At 39.0% G+C, this 12968-nt stretch overlaps 1 protein-coding gene and 1 non-coding gene across 5 annotated transcripts in view; one reads left to right on the top strand and one right to left on the bottom strand.

The window, feature by feature from the left end:
• Positions 1-12968, top strand: part of LOC110047353 (allantoicase-like) — a 180485-nt gene that overhangs the window by 67616 nt on the left and 99901 nt on the right. The gene's annotated exons all lie outside the window — the stretch shown is intronic.
• Trnat-ggu (transfer RNA threonine (anticodon GGU)) lies at positions 4164-4236 on the bottom strand. The gene has a single exon. It is a non-coding gene; the product is annotated as a tRNA-Thr (tRNA).

The raw sequence follows: 12968 nt of genomic DNA, 5'->3' as shown, positions 1-12968 counted from the left end.
ATCGCAGTAACACTTTGCAAAATTTGCGAGCAGCAAGCAAGTTGAAATTTGAGCTCGCTGGAACCAGAAAGAGCTAGAAAATATCATTTCATGCTCGCAGGCTGCGTTCTCTAAATTAGGTTGATTCGTACGCGTGTTGTTTTTTCTATGTGACAAATGCTATATAATTGTGATTCAAGACTTCAACTCCAGACTAACGATTTGGACGTTAATATGAAATACATGTACTCTTGCACAAATAAAGGAAGCCGCACGACGTGTGGTATCGTTTATTTCTATTGTTACGAATTCGAGATATAAATCACTTTCTTGAAAAATTCTTTGAGCGTCTCGAAACTCAAAACTCAAAACTTGAGCCTCGAAACTCGATTCTCCATTCTCGAAAGCATCAAGGATCGAGTTTCGAGTTGAGACTGTCAACTTACATTTGACCAGTACTGTATCATTTGTGGGCCACATGACCCAGTCCATGATCAAGACAAAGATGAAGCCAGACAACACACACCCTTGCCGCAGGCCACTCTTCACTTCGAACCAGTTAGAATACCTTCCACCTTCTGTGACGCAGCGTGAGCTCTGATGATATAGTGCCTGAAAAGTCCTGATAAAGATGTGAGGGATGCCATACTGCTCCATAATGTCCCAAAGTTAGTGATACTGTTCTGCTTGCCAACTCTATGACATTCGCTTGAAGTATTGCTGGAGGATTGATCTGATGTAACGTTTGTTGCCGCTGAATCCTTTGACTCCTTCTCATCTTCTTGATTGTAATGGAGAATTGTTGGGTGTGGTTTCCCACATCTTTGGCATGTTAGTCTCTTATGGCAATTCTCAAGTAGTGGCCCTTACTGAGACAGTCAAAGCAAAGACCCACAGACTGGATAAAATCGAGCTGTTCCTTAACGGTTTTCTTCTTGAATTCATCGCAGTTGGATAGAGTATGGACCTTTGAACACACAGGGCAGACTCTTGGTTTTGACTGGCCCTTTGGATCTGACGTGGGAGTGTTGGTCTTTGAGGGGTCACCTGTAGTTGTAACCATGCTGTTTAAGGACGTTCATGCTAAAAAATTTTCCAGTCAATAGATTTTTTAAAATTTTTTACTGCATTCGGATAATGAGTTCCATGTGTCAGATATGCAAAAAAAATTGGGGTTCACCTGCTTCGTTTCAGAGATAAACCGTGTGGAAAACTACCCTGATTTTGAAAAATTGGTGCATGCAATTCAGCATGGTCTACAGGGGGTCTATAGTTGAAAATATCGAAGGTGAGTCAACGGAGGCAAACAATCTTAGTCATATTTTGTAGAAGAGGGTCTGTTGCGTAAATAATTCCAAATGTTGCCAATGTTTTCTGAAAACCTAACCCTTCAAGAGGCATTTGAAACCACAGCACAGATAAATGAAGAGCTAAAAATAGCGTAATTCAATGGTACATTTTGCAAGAAATTCAAACTTCTAATCGATAGATTTTCTTCATTTTTGTGCAAAATGTGGAAAATTGGTAGAGAAAAAGATCTATCAAAAGAAAAATAGGGGTCACTGAATGTCCAAGATCATTAAGAGTCACTAACTGGAAATATCGAGAATGGCTGGCCAGGTTAGAAAAATCGTAAATCCTGAAACTTTGCCTAAAGAATGCTTTTAGGGAGCCACTTTTGAAAATATTATTCCAATTTTCTTAGAATTTAAAATCTTTGAGAAATTCGCAAAAAACAAAAATATAGCTTTTTGCCTCATTAAATATGCAAACAATAAATTATCTGGAGAATTGACAAAGATCTCGGTATTCGCATTGAAACAATTTACAAAACTAGAACACGGGGTAAACTTAGCATAAGAGCTTTACTTTTCTTCTATCTAACAATAGGAAGTTTTAAGTTTTTCAAGCATATTGAAGTATTCCGTCGACCGTTGAAGAATTGCCTTCTAAAGCCCCTATGAAAACGGCACAAATTGCGTAGTTTTACGGGCTTAAAACGCATCTTGGTATGTCCAATATGGAGTTAAAATAAGTACTGTGCAAAAGAGTGTCATTTCTACTACAGTAATATGGACACAAATTTCTGGGCAATTGAGGTTCACACAGGTAAAATGCAAAAGTTCGCAACAGTCTCTTCTCAAATTTGCATAATGCGGTATGTTCAAAGAACTCTATTGTAGAGCACTATACTCTGTTTTTGTTCCATTTGTGGGCCTTGCTTTGAGGGAAATGTACAAAAAGAGAGTTGATCCATGTCGTTATTACAACATTGTTTCATTATTTCACACAAGATACAAAAAAAGTTATAGAAAAAGCCTAAAATATAAGTTCAAAGTTACACAGATTAAACAAGCTACATGTATTACGTGACTGGCATCACGTAAGATATATTTTCAGTTAGCTCCAATGGGAATTCCTTGATTGTTGAGGTTTAGACACTTGCTTATAATACAAGCATATAGGCGTTTGTCTTTTCCTTCCATACACACTCCATTAGTCTGCAAATATTCGAAAGGAGACTGGTCTTTTAAAGTGTTTTCTAACCATTGTGTGTCGATTTTGATCTTGATGGAAAACGGATTAATTAGATGCACTAAATGAAATGAAGAGGTTTTATTAACGTGATCCAGCTAGATCAAGGAAGCAGGTTTTCTTGAAAAATAGCGTAAGACTGTTTGATGTCTATCCCGCGATCTGACCTCAGTTGGAATGCGGCCTAGTCCAAATGTCGTGCTTCTGCCATGCCGAACTCAAATAAATTTAGTCCGGCAGTGGCATGACAAAAAGCTATGAAAGATTCAAATGTTGAATTTAATTCATTCGCGCAGAGGATTGGTAGAAGTTTGCTTTGCTGAAGACCTTTTTAAATGCTAGAGAGCAACTGCAGCTGATGCAGCAGGATATGAATTCCCAAGGACGGCGGAGTCTTTTTTCAAGTGAAGGAAGGGGGGGGGTAGGGGTGGGTCGGGGGACTTGAAAACGAGCGGTGCCGGTGCAAGTTTGTAGATGGGTCTACGGGCATCCTCCCCCCCCAATAACATTTTAAATCTAGGGGCTCGGAAATGGTATTTTTGACATTCTCCATGTGGATGAACTATAAAATGACATGTACTTTTAGTGCATTTACAGCAATATATTTTGAAGGTATTGTGAGCTTCATACATCTTTCTCAGCCCTCCATGATATATCACGGCCTTAGTACTGACTGACCTGTGCTTTTATACAAGCCCCCGCATGTGTGGGAAGTGCACGCTGCGGAAAGGTTAAAACTATGTAAACATGAAAAGCTTCCTACAGATTTGGAACAAGGTTGTAGCTTTGTAAATTCTTGGTAAATCTGTAGTCAACCAGTCTTTTTCCGTTTTCTTTTCCTCTTCTTTATTTTTTCATTTGTACCTCATACTAAAACAAAATAAACTGTCATTGTGGTAAAAAGAGTGTAGAGGAGGGGGGGGCTCAAGCCCCCCACCCCGGCTTGGCCGTCCCTGGTTCAGTTCGGCACGTGCATGGCAAGAGCACGTTGTTCAAAGCCAAGTCTCACTACTGCTGTGCAGAACGGCATTAGGCCTGCTGTGCTATAAGTAGTTGCATGCCAAACTGAGTGCATGCATGGTTTCAAACGTAGTGCTACTGCCATGCTTGAGTCGAAGTTCTCGGTATTGAAACAATTTACAAGACTAGAACACCAGATAAACTAAGCATATTGAAAGCTTTATTTCAATTAAATTTTGAGGAGTTCCATCGACTGTCGAAGAATTCAAGCCCCTATGGAAACGGCAAAAATTGCGTAATTTTACGGGCTTAAAAGGCGTTTTAGTTTGCCCAATATCGGGTCGAAATAAATACTCTGATTAACTTTTGGTCTTCTTCAATCAGTATTTGGAACAAAAAATCTGGGCAGTAAGAACGTGGGCCAGCAAACACAAACATTTTTAAGGCTAGGGGAACTTTTTTGTATAATTGACGAAAATTGAAAAGTGTCTTCATAGAATGACTACTCCCTATATTTCTAACAGTGTTTTCTTGTCATTGTTGATGTCTTCAATTACTTAGCCTTAATAATGTAAAGTATATATGAAATAATTCATATTTGAACTGCAGTATAGATGAAAGTGAAGAATGATCATTGCAGTGAATTTTTCCAATTTAAGCAATTGGAAAGAAGAAGCCTGAAAAAAACAGGGCTTCAACGGGATTCGAACCCGTGACCTCTGCGATACCAGTGCAATGCTCTACCAACTGAGCTATGAAGCCACACATTGGGAGCGAGGTCAATTGATTGAGTTCATATCTTCCCGTGAGGAGTGAAATGATGTGAAGTATATATGAAATAATTCATATTTGAACTGCGGTATAGATGAAAGTGAAGAATGATCATCGCAGTGAATTCCAATTTAAGCAATTGGAAAGAAGAACCCTAAAAAAATCAGGGCTTCAGGAAGATATGAACTCAATCAATTGACCTCGCTCCCAATGTGTGGCTTCATAGCTTAGTTGGTAGAGCATCGCACCGGTATTGTGGAGGTCACAGATTCGAATCCTGTTGAAACCCTGATTTTTTTAGGCTTCTTTCCAATTGCTTAAATTGGAAAAATTCACTGCGATGATCATTCTTCACTTTCATCTATACCGCAGTTCAAATATGAATTATTTCATATATACTTCACATCATTTCACTCCTCACAGGAAGATATGAACTCAATCAATTGACCTTGCTCCCAATGTGTGGCTTCATAGCTCAGTTGGTAAAGCATCGCGCCGGTATCGCGGAGGTCATGGGTTCGAATCCCGTTGAAGCCCTGATTTTTCCAGGCTTCTTCTTTCCAATTGCTTAAATTGGAAAAATTCACTGCAATGATCATTCTTCACTTTTAGCCTTAATAGTTCCAAATAACAAAGAAAGAGGGAAAATTGATGGTTAAACTGACAACCGTTTACATAACACATTATCCCCTGTCGGATTTTTCGGCTCAATCCCCATAAAAGATACCCCAAAAGCTCTCGCGTTGGACCTTTTGAAGATTAACCCCCTAAAATGTACGACGAGCACCCCGTTATTTTTATATGAGTCCCCCCCAGGGAATGAACAAAGTTTGCATGCCGTGTAACGCGACTTGGCTTCAGCGTGCTCTTGCGTATCCTGCCGAACTGAATTAATAGCCTGCTGCATCAGCTGCCATTGCTAATATTTGTAGCATTTAAAATGGCCTTCAGCAAAGCAAGCATCTTCCAATCTTCTGATTGATTGAACTTGATGTTTCGAATCACCGCTGTTCTCAAGGGACAAATTTATTTGAGGTCGGAACGGCGGAAATGCGACGTTTGGACTAGGCCGAATTCCAACCGAGGTCAGATTGCGGGACCGATTTCAAACAGCCTTACTCTATTTTTCAAGAAAACTTGCTTCCTTGGTCTGGCTTGATCATGTTAATAAAACCTCTTCGTTTCATGTCGCACATTTAATTAATTCGTTTTCCGTCAAGATCAATAAACGGCACGCAATACATGCAGAAGCGATGACGTTTAAAAATTATTCCTAGAAGATTGGAACATGAGGAGACAAACTGATTCTTTAACTATTGGGTTAGAAATTTTAGGGGTTTACATTTAGGGTAGTCCATTGGTGGTTCATTCAAGTAGTTCATGTACCAGGTCCATCTTGTAAGTCCATGTGCTAGGGGTCAGCGAAATGTACCAACCCAAATAAAAAGCACTCCACTGAAAAGTTCCTCTCTCTGAAATCAACACCTTATTATCTTTAAAGATATTTGGCAAAGCTAATTACCTCACCAGAAATTAATTTGTTGTTTTAACCATATACTTGTCCAAGAGAAAATCATTTTCTCTTGACTTGTCATATCGTGTGTGCGACCCGCTTGTCTATCTGAAATTGTGTGTATCGAAGATTTGTTATTATGAGTTTGCCTGTGAGCGCAAATTTATCCGACACTGTATAAACCAAAATCCACCCCCAAATCTTCGTTTAAAAGCTGAAATTAAAAGCACTCCGCTGATCCTACAAACAGCAAAGGAAAGCCGCAAAGTACAAGTTTCTTTCTCTGAAATCCACACCTTATTATCTTTAAAGATATTTGGCAGCGCTAATTACCTCACAGAACATTAATTTGTTGTTAACCGTATACTTGTCATCAATTAACATTGGTATTGTCTTTACCCTGACAAAATGATTATCGATTGTTTAATCACAACCACTCTTTCGTTGACAGAAAATATAAAACAGAACATTTCCAAAACTTCATAAAACATAGGCACGCAAGGCGTGCAAGAGTTATTTTTGTGTGTGAAGTATCGGAGATAGGAGCATTCATGGTACAGTAATGATTTGGTTAATTTGACATTTTTTCTTTGGTTGCGATGTTACATCGGTCATGGTAAGGTAGCTAAATAGTAAGCCATAAAATGTTTGACTGAACAAACTACAGTAATCTGACATGTTTCCAGATTAGTGTAGATACTATCTTATTTTCTAACAGGCAATTTGATTCGTTCTTTGATACAACCCGCACTGTGATCGGTGTGACACGCGCACATGCATAACTCCCTCACTCACCGATCACATAACCCTTCCAACCCCCAAGAGGAATTTTTGCTCAAAAATACTCAAGTTAATTTAGGAACTTTTTCTCATTTTATACAAGACGTAAGTTTACCTTTTCACACAACACAACACAACACAACACAACTTCACCGAAAATAGAAAGAAAGCGGAAAAAACCTCTGACACGTTGAAAGTCTGATTTAATTAAATTGCACTTTAACTTGGTGCCGCGCAGTCTTCAAAGAACATTTGAACAGTTTTCGTACTTTTTACCTTAAAAAATATCGGACTGAAATGAATGCCATCAAATAAAACTATTACACTGCTACTGCAGAGACGTAAAAACCATCCAGAAATGAAAGCTTTTTTGTTTAATATCCTGGAAACAATAGCTGAGAACTTGTCAGCTCTAATTGAATTTACTCCCATATAAAAAACAAAAGTGTTAAGTTACCATTTGTTACTAAACATAGCAAACATCTCTTGGGAAAGAGTGGTGACGATTCGTCCGCTCTAATTGAATTTACTCCCTTGTGAAAAACAATAGTGTCCCATTACACTTTGTAACTAAAAAACAAAAATATCTCGTTATATTTGCATGCAACAAGAACAAAACAATCGTTACCCACACCTACTATTGTAAACGTTAGAACTGTTTCAAATCTAAAGTCTCGTCCCCTCTAAAACATGTCCTAAGAACTAGAAGCGACGATTCGTGACCTCTAATTGAATTTACTCCTTGTGAAAAACAAAAGTATCAAGTTACCTTTAACTAAAAATAAAAATATCTCGTTGCATTTGCATACTACGAACTCACGAACTGTTTCAAACCTCAAGGCTCACCTCGTTCATTTAACTAAAATCCTCAGCCTAACCCACAGAAAATGTTGAAGTAAACCCAATATATGAATACTTCCTCCTCTTTTATAGAAGAATGAATACGGCCGTTCTGAACTTTATCGGGATCAGATCTTCTCACATACCATGTACCTTTACAACAAGAAATTTGATTGGCTGTTTATAGTAGATCCAATCTGATTGGTGTGACATACATACATCTCTCACTCACTCACTCACCCATTGATCCGTAACACTCAACGCGCCGACTAAGAGGTATTTTTTTGTAAAAAAATAACTCAAAAACTGAAAACTGCAAATGAACTGTACCCTGACTTCATTATCACTACTGTAAACTGTATATTTCAGTGCTCATACAATGCTCATTCAATTCACTTCAAGACTGACAAATGTACAACTGCGTTACCAATTTGTAAATTTTATGTAGACCCTTCAGCTATCGAGTGTGCGACTTGCTTGTCTATCTAAATTTGTATGTATGGATGATATGTTCTTATTACGAGTTTGCCAGTGAGCGCAAATTTATCCGACACTGTATAAACCAAAATCAACCCCCAAATCTTCCTTTAAAAGGTGAACTTAAAAGCACTCCGCTGATCCTACAAACAGCAAAGAATAGCCACAAAGGAATGTTACTCTCTCTGAAATCGACACCTTATTATCTCTAAAAATATTTGGCAACACTAATTACCTCACCGTAAATTAGTTTGTTGTTTTAACTGTATGCTTGTCATATCGATTAAAAGCAGTCTGCTGATCCTACAAACAGCAAAGGAAAGCCGCAAAGCCTTCGCCTGTCACCTGTGCAACTTACTTGTCTATCTAAACTTGCATGTAAGGAGGATATGTTCTTATTATGAGTTTGCCCATGAACACAAATTTATCCGATACTGTTTAAACCAAAATCCACCCCTAAATCTCCTTTAAAGCTCCAATTAAAAGCACTCCTGAACCTACAAACAGCAGAGGAAAGTGCATGGACATAAGCGCGACAAACTATGCGAAATCACTATTTAAAGGAATGCGTGCATGCCAGCATAAAGCAATTACGTCAGCGCTTGAAAACGAGACACATGTTAAAATTACTTTAAAAGACCAGTCTCTTTTCGAATATTTGCGGACTGGTCGAGTGTATATAAATGGGAAAGACAAACCCTGATATGTCTCTATTATAAGCAAGTGTCTAAACCTCAATAATCGAGGAATTCCAATTGGAGCTAACTGAAAATATATCTTACATGACGCCAATCACGTAATACATGTAGTGTGTTTAGTCTATGTGACTTTGAACTTATACTTTGGGCTTTTTCTGTAGTTTTAAGTACCTTGCGTGAAATAATGAAACAATGTTGTAATAACGACATGGATCAACTCTCTTTTTGTACATTTCTCACAAAGCATGGCCCACAAATGGAACAAAAACAGACTATAGTGCTCAAGAGGTTGCCTATTTACCAAGTTAGATTTCGAGTTGGATTTCCAGTTGGATATCGAGTTGGATTTTCGAGTTGGATTTTCGAGTTAGATTTTTTGGCAGGATTTTCTTGGCGGGATTTCCAATAAAGTTTTAGTGGTTTGATGATTTAAATGGTTGACAGGCCAAGCACGACTCCTATTGGTCAAGATAGAACTAGCCAATGGCGTAATGTACTTTTCGATCCTTATTTGTTTGAAGCTCGACCTCGTTATTTTTTGTTTTTTTTTAAACGGCATTTTTTCTAGATTTCTAGGCACTCGATGACTAATCAGTGACATCAGTGTAAAATGGGGTTGACAAGCCTACACGACTCCTACGTTTATTGACATTTGTACATTTGCTGTTCTCTGTTCGGTCAATCGACTTTTTTGTTGCTTCACTCGTGTTTATGAGGGGCACTTCATGTTGTGTTATAAGGAGGAATTTTAAGTAGAGTTGGGCCGTAAGACCGTGCAATAGCAAAAGTTTTAGAGCTTATAGGTCTGCATGATTTCCGCCCTTATCTGCTTGTCGCTTCGTTGAGTTTGACACCCCTGTAATTTGCCATGTGTTTATGCCTTTTTCAGGCTCATTTATATTGCAAGATATGTTTTTAAGTCTCCAAGTGACAAAGACAAAATATGAATTTTGCTTACTTGCATTCTATATTGTGACGCCGGGCTGGCTGTGATTAAAACTGTTTGCAAGTATAGTGGGTAGATTCTTATCACGGATATTACATCATTTGTCCTTGTACATTTTTCTTCTGAGACGCTGTAGCTTAACTTTGAGAAAGCTATACGTTTCTGCAGAAACATTATTTTGTTCCTTGCAGCTATCTGATGGAGCTTATGCTTCTCGAGCTCGATGTATAGGTTTATTCCTCCTTTTGGTCGTTCTGGCACCATGTGATTCAAATGTAGCTGTTTACGTGCAATAAAAAGGCAAAACACTAACCCCACCCCTACAGGAATTCTTTTGTTGGCTGTATTGGACTGGAAATCTACAAGACGGTTTACAGACAAACTCGCCAATTTGTTGCAGCTGGATTACTAGTAAAAAACCCGACTACATCCTTACTTGAAAATCCAACTCGAAATCCTAACTCGAAAATCCAACTCGAAATCCAGACTCGGAAGTTAGTTTGTCTCCGTGCTCAACAATAGAGTTCTTTGAACATACCACATTATGCAAATTTGAGAAGAGACTGTCGCGAACTTTTGCATTTTACCTGTGTGAACCTCGATTGCCCAGAAATTTGTTTCCATATTATTGTAGTAGAAATGACACTCTTTTGCACAGTACTTATTTTAGCTCCACGTCGGACATACCAAGATGCATTTTAAGCCCATAAAACTGCGGAATTTGTGCCGTTTTCATAGGGGCTTTAGAAGGCAATTCTTCAATGGTCGACGGAATCCTTCAAAATGCTTGAAAAACTTAAAACTTCCTATTGTTAGATAGAAGAAAAGTAAAGCTCTTATGCTAAGTTTACCCCGTGTTCTAGTTTTGTAAATTGTTTCAATGCGAATACCGAGAACTTTGTCAATTTTCCAGATATTGTTTGCATATTTAATGAGGCAAAAAGCTATATTTTTGTTTTTTGCGAATTTCTCAAAGACTATAAATTCTAAGAAAATCGGAATAATATTTTCGAAAGTGGCTCCCTAAAAGCATTCTTTAGGCAAAGTTTCAGGATTTACGATTTTTCTAACCTGGCCAGCCATTCTCGATATTTTCAGTCAGTGAGTCTTAAATCCAGGCAAAGTTATAGCAATGGCCATCTTCCTTATTACTTAGCATACTTACATTTTATTACTTAGCATGTGCATTGATGCATGACGTAGCATGTGAATTTGTGCATACAGTAAGGATGCACAGAAACAATTAGCACGAACATCCTTAAGTTTAGTGGCTGTCTTTAGTTTTTATGGCCAGCTTTCTTGTCTCTCTCAGAAGGCTTCTTACGTTCTGACTTTAGTATGTCTGGGGAGAAAACTGGATCTGTAGTGAGATCAGCTTCTGTTTCTACAAATTTCACGAGATCATGAAATATAACTGCTCGTTCATGGTTTTCCTTGATTTTGAGGGCATGGCGGCACCAATATGAATATGAGGAAAGCTTGTTTCAGCACCTCCGTAGGGTCCAAGTCACTCAGAAACTTCTTACTTGTCATAGCTTCTTTGCACTGTCCCAGAAAGTCTGAGAAAGCCTTAAGATAGTTACTCTGACGTTCGCCAATCTGCGACCAGTTCTTTAGATGAGACTTGCAAGCGTTTGAGACACGGTGGGGATCTCCAAACCTTTGGGGCCAGCAGGTTCTTGGCTCTCCTATAGCTGTCACCAGCAGAAGTGAGAGTGACAAAACCTTTGATGACATCATTCGCCTTCCCTGTGGTGCATTTGTTTAGAAAATACTTACTTGCTTGGCTTGGAGCTTCACGATCTCTTGAAGTGCAACTTCATTTGGACTTGGATTTGTATAGCTTAACGATCGGCGTTCCACCTTCACGGGAGAGTGTGGTAGTTCAAAGGATGATGGTGTGGAAGGATTAAATGGTGCCTTTGCTTCAGCTTCTAACTTGGCAGGTATTAGGGGAGGGTCCAGTGGCGATCCCAGTGGCTTCTGGCTGAAGGGGTGTGGAAATTATAGGAATGGAAATTAACTGGTGTGGTAGTTTCCTTTGGTATGAAAGGAGCAGCGTCCTGATTCAGTCCACTTTGCTCCTGAGTCCTTTGGCTAAAAATTTTGTTTTGCTCAGTTGCATTGACGTTTTCTTGGTACTCTAATGTTTTATTAATTATTAGATAAGTAATCGTAGTTAGGTGTCCCCAATTAGTATACATTAGTATGCATTAGTATACATTGTATGCTAGCGACTTTGACACGTTAATAAATAGACTTGCCACAAGTCGACCTCATGAATTTCAGGGTAAAATATGTTAGGCTGCGAAGCGGCTGTTTTAAGGTTGCAAAGCGGCCAAGCGAGCGACAAAGTCGCGAGAGGTCGACTTGTCTCGCTTAAAGGGTTTTCATTTGCGTTTCGCACCAAAAATGAGGAGTGGCGTGACTTGCAACTGGTTTGTCAGATTACATTTGGATTGAATTGAATGGCAGAAAGTATTGGTTCCACTCCGACCAAAACAGTCGAACGTGTCGGCATTTCTCCTGCGTCGAAAGAGCAAATTTGCTTACTCTATACTAAAGTGATTACGAACAAAGATTTTAAACGAAAATTGACGATATCAGTCAGCCAAAAAAATGACCAAAGCTTGTTTGGATCTTGAATTGATCACCGAAAAGGAGATATCCAGTGGTGAAGGTTCACTTTTGACAAACATTTTGTGCCAAAATTACGCAGACAAAAATGAAACCGTAGTTCGGAAGATTCTTGAAGTAAGAGAAAGCTTCGAATCATCGAGGAAGTCCATTGCAGCCCAGAAAGGCAGAACAACAATGTGGCGATAGTTGTTGAGAATCACCTCCGGAGTTCCAAATACCAGTTTAACTTTAAGATCTAAAATGTCCTGTAACTGTTGTTCAGAACAGTCATCTCCCTGATCTTTCATCAGGGAAATAAGCGGAACCACCACCAAGACGATGGAGTTGCTATTTGCATGATCTCCATTCAAACAATCAAACGCATACGGAGCTAGCTCGAAAGTCAAACTTTTTCCAGCTCCGGTTGGTGCAGAAACAAACACATCTCTTCCAGACAGATATGCTTCCACTGTTTTCTTCTGGTAGTCACGCAATACATGATATTCCGTGGCCTTTGAAGCTTCGTTAATGGCTTTCGCAATTGACCCCATATTGAATTTAACCGCAAGTCACGTTTGGTTGCGCATATTTGACAATTCGGTCCCCAAGGGATATCCAGGGGACCTCTGATTGGTTGAAGCGCAGCGACCCGTTTTTGGGTGGCTAAAATTGGCGGCAATCAAGCAGGAAAAGTCCTTCATCTGGCGGGTACTGAATAAACAAGACGAAGGACTTTTCAGAAAGTCTAGTTAATAAAGTTCTTATCTTATCTTATCTTCATGGCATCCATCTCGGCTTTAGCCATTTCCAATTCTGTCATCCTCTTAATCCTTTACAACTTGGCGTCCTT

This window comes from Orbicella faveolata, unplaced genomic scaffold, assembly GCF_042242905.1.
Source record: "Orbicella faveolata isolate gen_17 unplaced genomic scaffold, um_ofav_v1 contig_1, whole genome shotgun sequence".
Lineage (NCBI taxonomy): Eukaryota > Metazoa > Cnidaria > Anthozoa > Scleractinia > Merulinidae > Orbicella > Orbicella faveolata.
Note: the sequence above shows the minus strand (reverse complement) of the source record. Positions and strands in the feature narration are given on the sequence as shown.